Here is a 10,746-nt window from a genome sequence, read left to right on the forward strand (position 1 = left end):
TCATGTAAATCTCTCTGGATAAGGGTGTATGCCGAAGATTTTAATAAATTATTTCTACAAGTAAACATCTCACCACTACCTGTTCTTTAAAAACACCATGTTTATTTTGGTTTTCAATGATCTTGCCCTAGTAGAGGGGTGTGAAACTCATTTTAGGTAACGGGCCACATTACACTACTAATATCAGTTTAGCAGACCAATAGCACATTAATAACTCCTCTTAAATGTATACATTTATCCACATTTAACCATCCATTCATGCATTTTTTGTACCGCTTATCGTACACAGGGCCTCAGGGAGCCTATCCCAGGGAACTCGGGGTGTACCCTGGATGGGTTCAACCCATCACAGTATCCACCTTTATCTAAAAGGTATATTTTGAATACGGAAACAGATTGAACATATATCACCTACAAAAAATGACTGAACACACTGCAATTACTTACTAATAACAAAATTTCCAAATTATGGTTCTATCAAATATACAGTGCAAAAATTTTTATACCCTTTGAGTCTTTCCACAGTTTGTAGGGTTACAAGCTGGAGCTGAAGTGGACCTAAATGGGATTATATGTCATGAATCCATACAAAATATTGAAGTGGGGAAAAATATCAATGTAGTTTTCAAAATTATTTACAAATAAAAACTTTTGCTAATGACTTGCAGCTGAGTTTACAGACTTGAGTGTTTATAGCCTATTGCTGCCTCACAGCTCCATGGTCCTGGGTTCAATCCTGAACTTGGGTGACTGTGTGTATGAAGTTTCACATCTTCTCTTAGTGTCTGCATGGGTTTCCTCAGGGTTCTCTGGTTTCCTCTCACCTCCCAAAAACACAGCAGTAGGTGGATTGGCTAAGATAAGCCATCCTTAGGAATAAGTGTGTGAATGTGTGTGTGGTGCTTTACAATGTACTGGAATCCCATCCAAGGTGTATTCCCGCCTTATGCCCGGTGTTCACAGGATAGGCTAGGAAGATTTCGTTAAAGTGTTTACTGAAAATGAGTGAGTGTGTGACTGAGTGTGAGAATTGCCCCCTAATAGAATAAAAGAGACTAGCTCTTTTTTTGAGAATGTTTAAATTCTATTATGGTACACAAGACGATTTTATTTTAAAACACAGATTCTGAGTTCATCTGGTGGGCCTTATGTTTGACACCCCTGCCCCTAGTGTGTGGTAGATGAATGTGTTTGTGTCTGATAGATGTGTTTTGACAGTGTGGGTATCAATAAAATCTGCTTTGTGAATGATGGTCTCGGAACATTATTGTTTTAATTAGAAATCAGACATGCTCTAATGCAAAGACAGGTATTATATACGCTCCTAACTTAGATGAATTATTTATATATATATATATATATATATATATATATATATATATATATATATATATATATATATATATATATATATATATATATATATATATATATATATATATATATATAAATGTATGTATGTATGTATTATTTATTTTTATAAATGGCATCCCTTTACTGTATACTTTATGGAGTTACAGACACTTCCCACTTAAATTTTTGTGCCTGTTCTTGGGTTTTGTAATATTTATATAACCAGCGACAGTTATTGAGTAGCCATGATGACGCGCGGGGGCTGTTGGGTCTGCTTGAGGTCATGTTTTTGTTATATATTTTAAAAATGAAATTCTGTGGTGCCTGACTGTGGAGGTGAAGAGCTACAGCAGTTGACACTCAGCCAGTTAATAATGGGTCCAGCTAAACTTGCAGTGTGCTCAATGGTGGGATACAGATTTTAACTGTGAATGTGTGAAAACTAAATTCAGATAACAATCCAACAGTTTGCAGTTTGGTTAATTTATGTAGCCAATTTAGAGAGCACACTGCGCCATCTGTAGCTCAACTAGCATAAGAGCACTGAAATGCTAACTTTGAGAAATAGTATTTCTAAGGGGGGAAAAAACCGTATTGCTAAGTTTGCTAATGAGCTTGGCAGGCTTTTATGACTGTTTACTGTGTTGTGTAGGCTACAGTATGGCATTTCCAACTGTATGAATGTATGAGCAGACCAACAGCTATTTTTAGAGCAGCACAAATGAAGGTTCAGCATGTGCAACCTAGTTAATTTTCCAAATGCATAACATTCATCAATTAAACGTGTGAATGAAGGATGGATTTTAAACTAATGCATGTTGTTATTCATTTAAATGTGTCCTTGGGGTTTAAAGTTAAAAGGTAATAAAGTTGATAGGGCCCTGGGAAAATGAGTCTTGAGTACATAAAGTCTTTGGGAAAGTTTATTTAATGTGTGTTAACAGAACATTAAACTGGAAAACATAGGACCCTGGGAACATAGGAATAACCCCCAATATAGTAGTTAGCAGGGCAGTGCTGTGTAGTAGCATTCATCCACACTTGATTTAATAATTTTTAAATGTTAAAAAAAACAACAACATTTCTTTTATAGCTATGTTTGTTTCAGCATTTTATATCAATGTACTGTTCTCACATACTGTAGTTGACAAGAGAGTAGCAAATAATGTTAAAACTTTTTAGTAGTTTAGTAGTAGTTGATCTCTGTAATAATAATAATAATAATAATAATAATAATAATAAGAAGAAGAAGAAGAAGAAGAAGAAGAAGAAGAAGAAGAAGTAGAAGAAGAAGAAACTCGCAGAACTATTTTCCATATATCCACAGAAAAGCATGGTGGCATGTGCTTTCTTTGTTTTAAATAATAATGTGAATTTTAGATTAACGTTAATTGTGAGAACTCAACTGCAGTGCCTTTTTTTTCCAGCAGGTGTCGACACACTCTCAGTGATTATACGAGCTGCGAGTTAAAGGGAGTCTGAGAAGTCACTGCTTTATTTATGAGTAATTTGTGGTCAGATATTATGTAAAAAATCGTAAATGTTTACTATAACTCTATATGTACTCTATATGTAATACATAATTAACATCTATTGAACATAAGCAATTATTGTGTGTGTGTGTGTGTGTGTGTGTGTATTTTACATTCACAGGACAAAAACAAGCTGGAAAATGAAGGTGTTTGCTAGATACTTTGTAGTGTATGGTACTACACATAATCACTGCACGCCTCCTTTTGGCTTTGTCCAATTCCCACAGTTTCAGGGCAGAAAAAAATGTCCTATTTGAGTCATGGCCTTCTCCTCTCACTACAGGCAGATTGGCCACTCTAGACATGCAGGGGATTTTGGCCAATTACAAGGGATAAACATGCTTTAGGCAAACAGACAAGGAAAGCAGCAACATCCATAAACAAAGGAAATCCTTGGGCAACAAGCAGCCCTGAAATATGCTGACATACTCAGAACTGAGCGGTAGAAGAAAGACCTTCTTAGATTTATGATAAATATAAAGATTCAGTCCATTTTAATGTCCTTAGATTTATGATAAAGTTTCAGTGCATTTTACTTGAATATTAAATAAAAGAGCAGTCCCATTTAACTGAAAAACAAAAGTTATAATGAAAAGATAATTGAACTGCATTGCTTTAAACTGTTCATGCTTTACTTAATGGTGAACAGAAGAGAAAACAGACTATAATAGACTATAAAATAGAAAATAGACTATGCTTGCTTCTTAACTTACCTTTCAATCAATACAATGTAATGTTAATCCCTTCCTGCTCATAAAAATATTTTTGGCAAGTGTGGACAAGCAGGAGGATTAGAAAAAGAAACTCTGGTGTGTAACTGACATGTACATGTTGTTCCATGTTTTAGTGGTAATGGCAACAAACCTATGAGAACAATGCTATACTGATCAACTATACCTTCCTGGACCAGTAAGCATTCATTAAGGCAGCTAACAAAAGGAATACAGGCAGTATGTAGGAGGCACAACATTGTGATTGTGGTAACCAAAAGTAAACACAAAAGCTGGAAAATAAGCTTGTGGATTAGTTGTGAGTGTATAATGCTTAGTGAATGTAACATTAGGTTCTCACATCTGACAAGTCACATGCTTGTTGTCACATGCCTTTCAGTCACTGACCTTAGCAAAATCTCAGACATAGCCTGCAATGTCCAGTACAGTGCACAGCGGCTTTTATGAACCCACACAATCACTGACAAAGGTTAATGTAGGCTAGCTGCCTCCACTTATGTTAAACAGGCAACTACAATGTTGTGAGGGTTTTATTATTATTATTATTATTATTATTATTATTATTATTATTATTATTATAATTGAAATAACTTTTCTGGTCAGTGAAGTGAATTATTAACACATTTCATTGAAGAGGTAAAGCTTTTACTTCTTTTCTTCCTTCTTTCTGGTTGAGAAAAGCAAAAAACAGAGTTTTTTTTTTAAAATATGATTTTATTTATATTTATTTATTTATTTTTCACAGTAAGTGCCTTGAAAGGGAGCCTATGTCTGCTGAAGCACTGTAAGCCGACTGTTTGTCTGTACGATCCCGTGGGTAGGCTCTTTTGTTCCTTGGAATTTGAAGCAAGAAAGTCAGTTGTGTGGGAGACGCCTGGCTTCATCCAGATTGTAGATGGTGCAGGATGGGAGGATGGAACCTGTGGAGCCAATGTATGCAGACACAGACACAGGCACAACCACAGATACACACACCTATCTTCGTAATGGATAAAAGTATTTAAAAAAAAAAAGTAGCAAAACACAATACATGTTATGTCTGATTCTAATACTGTTGGCCACATAGTGCAGCTATTTGCAACATTAATCACAAAAAAGTCCCCCATTCTGATTTTGCAACATTAGCTAAGCTACCTAAACATTACACTCCTCTGAAGTAAGCTATCTAAGCAATTCAGTTTAGTTTAGCTAATATTACCTCACAATTAGGAGCAAATTTTCAAAAGCATTAGGCTGACTAGAAGGTAAGGCAACCTTAGGCTAACAATCATATTTTGCTATTAAAATCATTATCAAGCAAGTTAGCTAACAATAGGCAAACAATGTTTCGGCCTAACCCATGTTATTATTATTCAGGTTCTCTAGCAAGCTAGCTAACATGAGACCAAACCATCTGTAAAAAAAAAAAAAAAAAAAAAAAAAAAAAAGGAAATAGTGCCAATATTTTATTTTCACAACATTATTTAATTTCACTTTTTGTGACCAGTAACAAAAACTTTATGTATTTGCTATATTCCACAAAAATTTATGACTTAAAAGCCCTGTTTTTTTTTTTTTTTTAACAAAACTTTGCATTCCAATAATTTGAAATATCCCAAATTTAGGCTCTGCTGAAACAATATCTGCGTCTGCCAGCACCACTGGAGTGTTGTTTTTTTAACGACCCATCATAAGAAATGGTTCCAAAATGACTGTCAAGTGGAATGGGGCAAGCTCCTGAGCAGGAAGTGCTTAGAGAGGAAGTCCTGCTGTTGTACAGAATCTGGCTGATTTAGGCAGCACGCATCCTCTTCTCTGACCCCCTGGATGGATGTTAATCTGACTTTCCACACCTCTCTCTTATCTGCACACTGACATATTAGAGCAGAGGGCAAGATCAAGGACGTGTTTTGACTTTGTTTCAGGCTTGATGTAGGTGTTATAACAGCATGTGCAAAACATGATAATCGCCATAAATCTTTAAAAGCTGAGGAAAAAAAGCCCTAAAAAGCTTTAGAAGCATAATGCTTTTCAAAACATTATGTGTTGGTTTTAGATTTCTATACAGAAGTTATGATTTGTTATGATTAGCTGGAGTAAAATCAACTTTAGAATAACAAAGGAACTTTCGGGGGAAAAGTGTTGTTATAATGCTTAGGTGCAAACGCATAGCTTGTAATTCGGTAGATTATAATAAGAATATTACCGTATTCCCAATAGGTAAAAGGTAAGCATGATAGCTGACAGGAGGGTTACACTAACTCTTATAACCACTCTTTATAACCATGGTGAGCAGAAAAGCATGTCAACCCTTGAGGCGAATGCGCTAAAACAGCAGGAGACCACATCGGATTCCATTCCTGTCGACCAAGAACAGAAATCTGAGACTACAGCGAGTGCAGACTCACCAAAACGAGGCAGCTGCTGCTGTAGTCCATCTGCATCAAGATTCAACATGTTGTGCATTCTGAGATGCATTTCTGCTCATGATAGTTGGAAGAGTGGTTATTTGAGTGACCATAAACTCCCTTTCAGCTTGAACTTGAACTTGCCATGTGATCTGACCTCTCTCATCAACAAGGTGTTTCCACCCACAGAACTACTGCTCACTGGATGTTTTTTTTTCACCATTCTGTGTAAAATCTTGTGTGTGAAAATCACAGGAGATCAGCAGTTTCTAAAAAATACTCTAATATTCTACATTTTAATACTCTATATTCTAAAATAAAATAAATACTCAAACCAGCCATGCCACGACCAACAACCATGCCACGATCAAAGTCACTGAGATCTCATTTTCACCCATTCTGATGTTTGATGTAAGCATTAACTGAAACTGAACCCTGTGTCTAAAATCTGCAAAATCTAAAATCTAAAATCTGCAAGATTTTATGCAATGTGCTTCTGCCACATTATTGGTTGATATTAGATAAATGCATGAATATGTAGGTGTACAAGTGGTCCTAATGAAGTGGGAACGATATAACTGATCACAGATCATATTTGAAATTATTGGTCATTGGTTATGTCATTAAAATATATCAAATCTTTAACAAAAGAGCCTTTTTCATCGAACTTAAAGTTAAATTATGCAGTCTAATATGCAGACTTCCTTAGTAAACATCCCCACAAATCTGCTGACACAAAACTTCAATTAAACCTCAAAGTAAGTAAATGTTCTACTCTTAAACTTATCATGATATATGCATTTGTATGCAGATGTATGCAATTGATATATGCGTTTTCACTTTAGGGAACATTATTGATAATCTTTGATAGTTCATTGCTCATTAAGAGTAGATTTCTTGCCTGAATGAGCAAAGAAACTCATGCTTTTCAGCACTACTTCAAGTGCCTGTGTTTCTGCCAGCTTTTCCTTTTCTTCCATGTTATTAATTCACTTGGAGACACGGTGGGGTTCAAGTTAATGGAATTACTGAGGATTTGGCTGAACCCAACTGCTCCACTTGGCGAACGAATCAAGGGACAGATTCTTATTTTCTTTTGTGTGCCTCGCTCCCACCAGAGCCCCTGTTTCCCCCCTCATTCGACCTGCTCACCTGGGCCCTTGTTGCCTTTTCATGGGCTTGACTGATTGAGTCAAGCCTTTAATTGATGAGCCGTGGGTCCTTTGTGGGGTTATTGTAAGATGCGAACTCTGCTTGTTTGTGTGCTTGTTAAATTGAGTATGTTAACTAATATGTGTGACAATGTCAAAAAGCATTTAGACATATCAGAACTCTTTTGGAGCAATGTATTCCGCTCAAAGAAAACAAAAATTGAACTAGAAAAATAGAACTAAAAAATCTGTTTTAAAAAATATAACTCTTTGGGAATAATTCATCTCACTATTGGAGAAAGAAGAGTTAGATGTATGATCCTAAGAACACCACACCCACAGTGAAGTACGGAGGTAGGAGTACACGTATGATGATCTGGGGCTGCTACTCTGCAAATGGTACTGGAGCATTACACATCATCGAGGGCAATATAATTGGACAGATGTAAAAAAATCTATCTCACTGGGAAAGAAACTGAAGCTGGGGATAAAATGGATGTTTCAACAAGACAGTAACACCAAACATACAGGCAGAATACCTCAAGAAGGCCTAGCCAATCTGCTGACTTAAATCCCATTTAGTATTTATGGAGGAAATTGCGAGCCCATAAGAGAGACACTTGTAAACTTGGGGAATTGAAGATTTGGTAAGAGGAATAGGCCAAAATTGAACCACAATGCTCCTAAAAGTGAATTATTTCTCACTGTAGACATCTCAAAGCTAACAACAGCTTTGGAACAAAGTATTAATGTTGGTAATTTATGGTAATCAATTTTTTTTTTTAATATCATTTTTATGCTTATGAAAGCATACTTTTTTGTATAGTTATAAATACAAAGCCAAAGACATTATGTGTGTAAATATGAAAAATGTGTCCAAATACTTACTTCCCCTCATTGTATGATGTGTTTCCATTTAAGAACATATGTTGCTTGGATTAAATGAAATATCATTGATTTTGGGTAACATCTATGGCATAGTTTTTATTTGCTATAAGAAATGACAGAAATGACTTGTGCTTCCCCTTTCATGGCCAAAATAATAGGGTTGACTCTTGCCTGGTGGTGTAGTACAGCAGATATGTTTCCTGGAAATCATGCCAAGGCTGCATTAGGAGGCAACAATGAGAACAATATGATTCTTTTGTGGGTCAACATGTTCAAAGGCCTGAGAGCCTGAGAGGTTAAATAGAGCTACATGTGACAGCACCAGTCCTCAACTTTAAAACTAGCATCCTATCCCAATTTTAAGGGTAATTATCTCACAAATACAGCTATAGCCAGGCCTTTCCATATTCTATGCCAAGACAAAGAAGAAGCTGATGGATGCTTGTTTTACATGACCTGACCTGAAACTGCAATTTTTTCTTGTCATTTGTGGGCCAGTGCGAGGTTGAAGAGAGAGAAAAAGAGAGGGATGGGGGAGGGCATGTGAGCTGGGCGTGGAGGGGAAAGAAAAGGAGATACAAAAGGGGGCTTTGAAAAGGGGCCCTTTTCTCTCTGCAGTAAACTTTGCTGGCCACAAGATGATTTACAGTCATCAGAGAGGATAGACAAAGGCTGTACAGCGGAGAACAGAGTCCCGCAACGAACAAGTGTAAGAGAGAGAGAGAGAGAGAGAGAGAGAGAGGCAGGATACTACACTATATCTGGAGGGTATCTCAGAATTCACAGGAAGAGGGTTAGCCTTGTTGCATTTGGTCAACGCAGCTTTACATTTCCTGAAACATAATGATGCAGCAGCCTGGTGTTTCAGCCTTCAAGACTAAAAGGGTAATACAGAATTACTACCAGATGATTAAAGTAATTTCTGAATGTTTTTTTGTAGGTTTTACTTGGTAGCTAAACTTATTTATGGAACCTGTCTGAATAAATCAGAAGCAGTAACTACATTGGGGGCATGGTGGTTTAGGGGTTAGCACGTTTGCTTCACACCTCCTGGATTGGGGGTTCAAATCCCCCCTTCGCCTTGTGTGCACAGAGCTTGCATGTTCTCCTTGTGCTCTGGGGCTTTCCTCCTGGTACTCCAGTTTCCTCCACCAGTCTAAAGAGACCGATTGGCTTTATCAAATTGTCTCTGGTATGTGAAAGTATGTTGTGATTATGCCATGTGATGGGTTGGCACCCAATCCAGGGTGTCCCTCACATTGTGCCTTGAGATCCCTGGGATAATCTTCAGGCTCCCTGTAATCCTGCATAGGATAAGTGGTATGGAATAACTACACTGAAGATTGTGAAACCACCCCTGTACCTGTGATTTTTTTTCGTTGAGGGTGGACAAATTAGTAACCCAGGCAATCTGAACAAGCAGATTTTGTGTTACTTTTTTATTCATAGTAGGTTTAACAAGCAGAAAAAGAAACAAATACCTCACTTCTTGTAGAGTTACACAAAAGTAAACAACATTGTAACTATACTGCATGCTTCTGCATCCCGCTACTCTACAAACATTGGCTAAGATGTGATCTGTTAAAACAGTGTTACTAGGCAGATTAATTACCGTGAGCAGATGACAGACAATCTTTTCAAAATCGAGAACATGCATAACGCTCCAGTTTACTTAAAAAAAAAAAGAATAAAAAAGAAAGCTTGAATATTTTTTATGTGCTATGCAAGGACAGAACTGTACATCTCACAAAAATCATGGCCTACATTATTATAAAGACAATAATCAAACTTAATTGTTTCGTTTAGTCTGTATTAATGCATGTAACTCGCAAACTAGCTCACCATATGTTATTATATCACTATTATTTCACTAGCTACCACTTTTTCTATCCAGGTTCCAGGCGACCAAAACGTTGGACTGGACAGCACAGTGGTGCTTTTACTTCACCGGTAGGCTTGCTAATGAATTCATGATTTGTCCACCACCTGAAATGAAAAAAAAAGTCTAATTCTGATATAGTTTGGTATTTAGGTCAATTTTTTTAGCATAGCACAACATGTGATCTGAGGATGACTTTTAGCCTCAGAGCATGCATGTTAAGCTAGTTACCTAACTTACATAACTAATACTTGTGATGAATAAAATACATTTGATTGCTATTGTACAGATCAACAAGTTTGGCTACTGTTAAAGAAATATCCAGTGATAGGACATTGCACATTTAATCTCAGATACTCAAATCTATGACAGATGTAAGCTAGATTGTTAGACGGCTAGTTAAGTTAGATGATGTTAGTGATATTAGGATAATTGGTATGGCACTAGCCATTAGGATAATTTTGACAGGAGATTTTCCAAACTTTCCATACAGTATATTAATAGATAATGGCATTTTAAAAGGAGTAAAGAGATGTTTCTTAAGTCAGTTTAATAGCTTCATGGCATTAAAAACAACATATTTTGGTCTAATTAATTAATTAAAATGCTTTACGTGTTTCATATATGTCATTGACTGTATGAGACTATTCTCTGGAGTTTTTGCTGCATATTTAATCTAATTTCATGTATCACTTGCATAAACCTGCAAAGTCAGTAAGCAGCCATTCAGCACCACTTGAGGTGTGGCAAAAATAGTTTGGTGGGCTTATTTTAGCAGGGTGAGAGGCCCCCATGTTGCATACAGAAAGGAAATACCATCAATGA

Source organism: Ictalurus furcatus, chromosome 16, assembly GCF_023375685.1.
Source record: "Ictalurus furcatus strain D&B chromosome 16, Billie_1.0, whole genome shotgun sequence".
Lineage (NCBI taxonomy): Eukaryota > Metazoa > Chordata > Actinopteri > Siluriformes > Ictaluridae > Ictalurus > Ictalurus furcatus.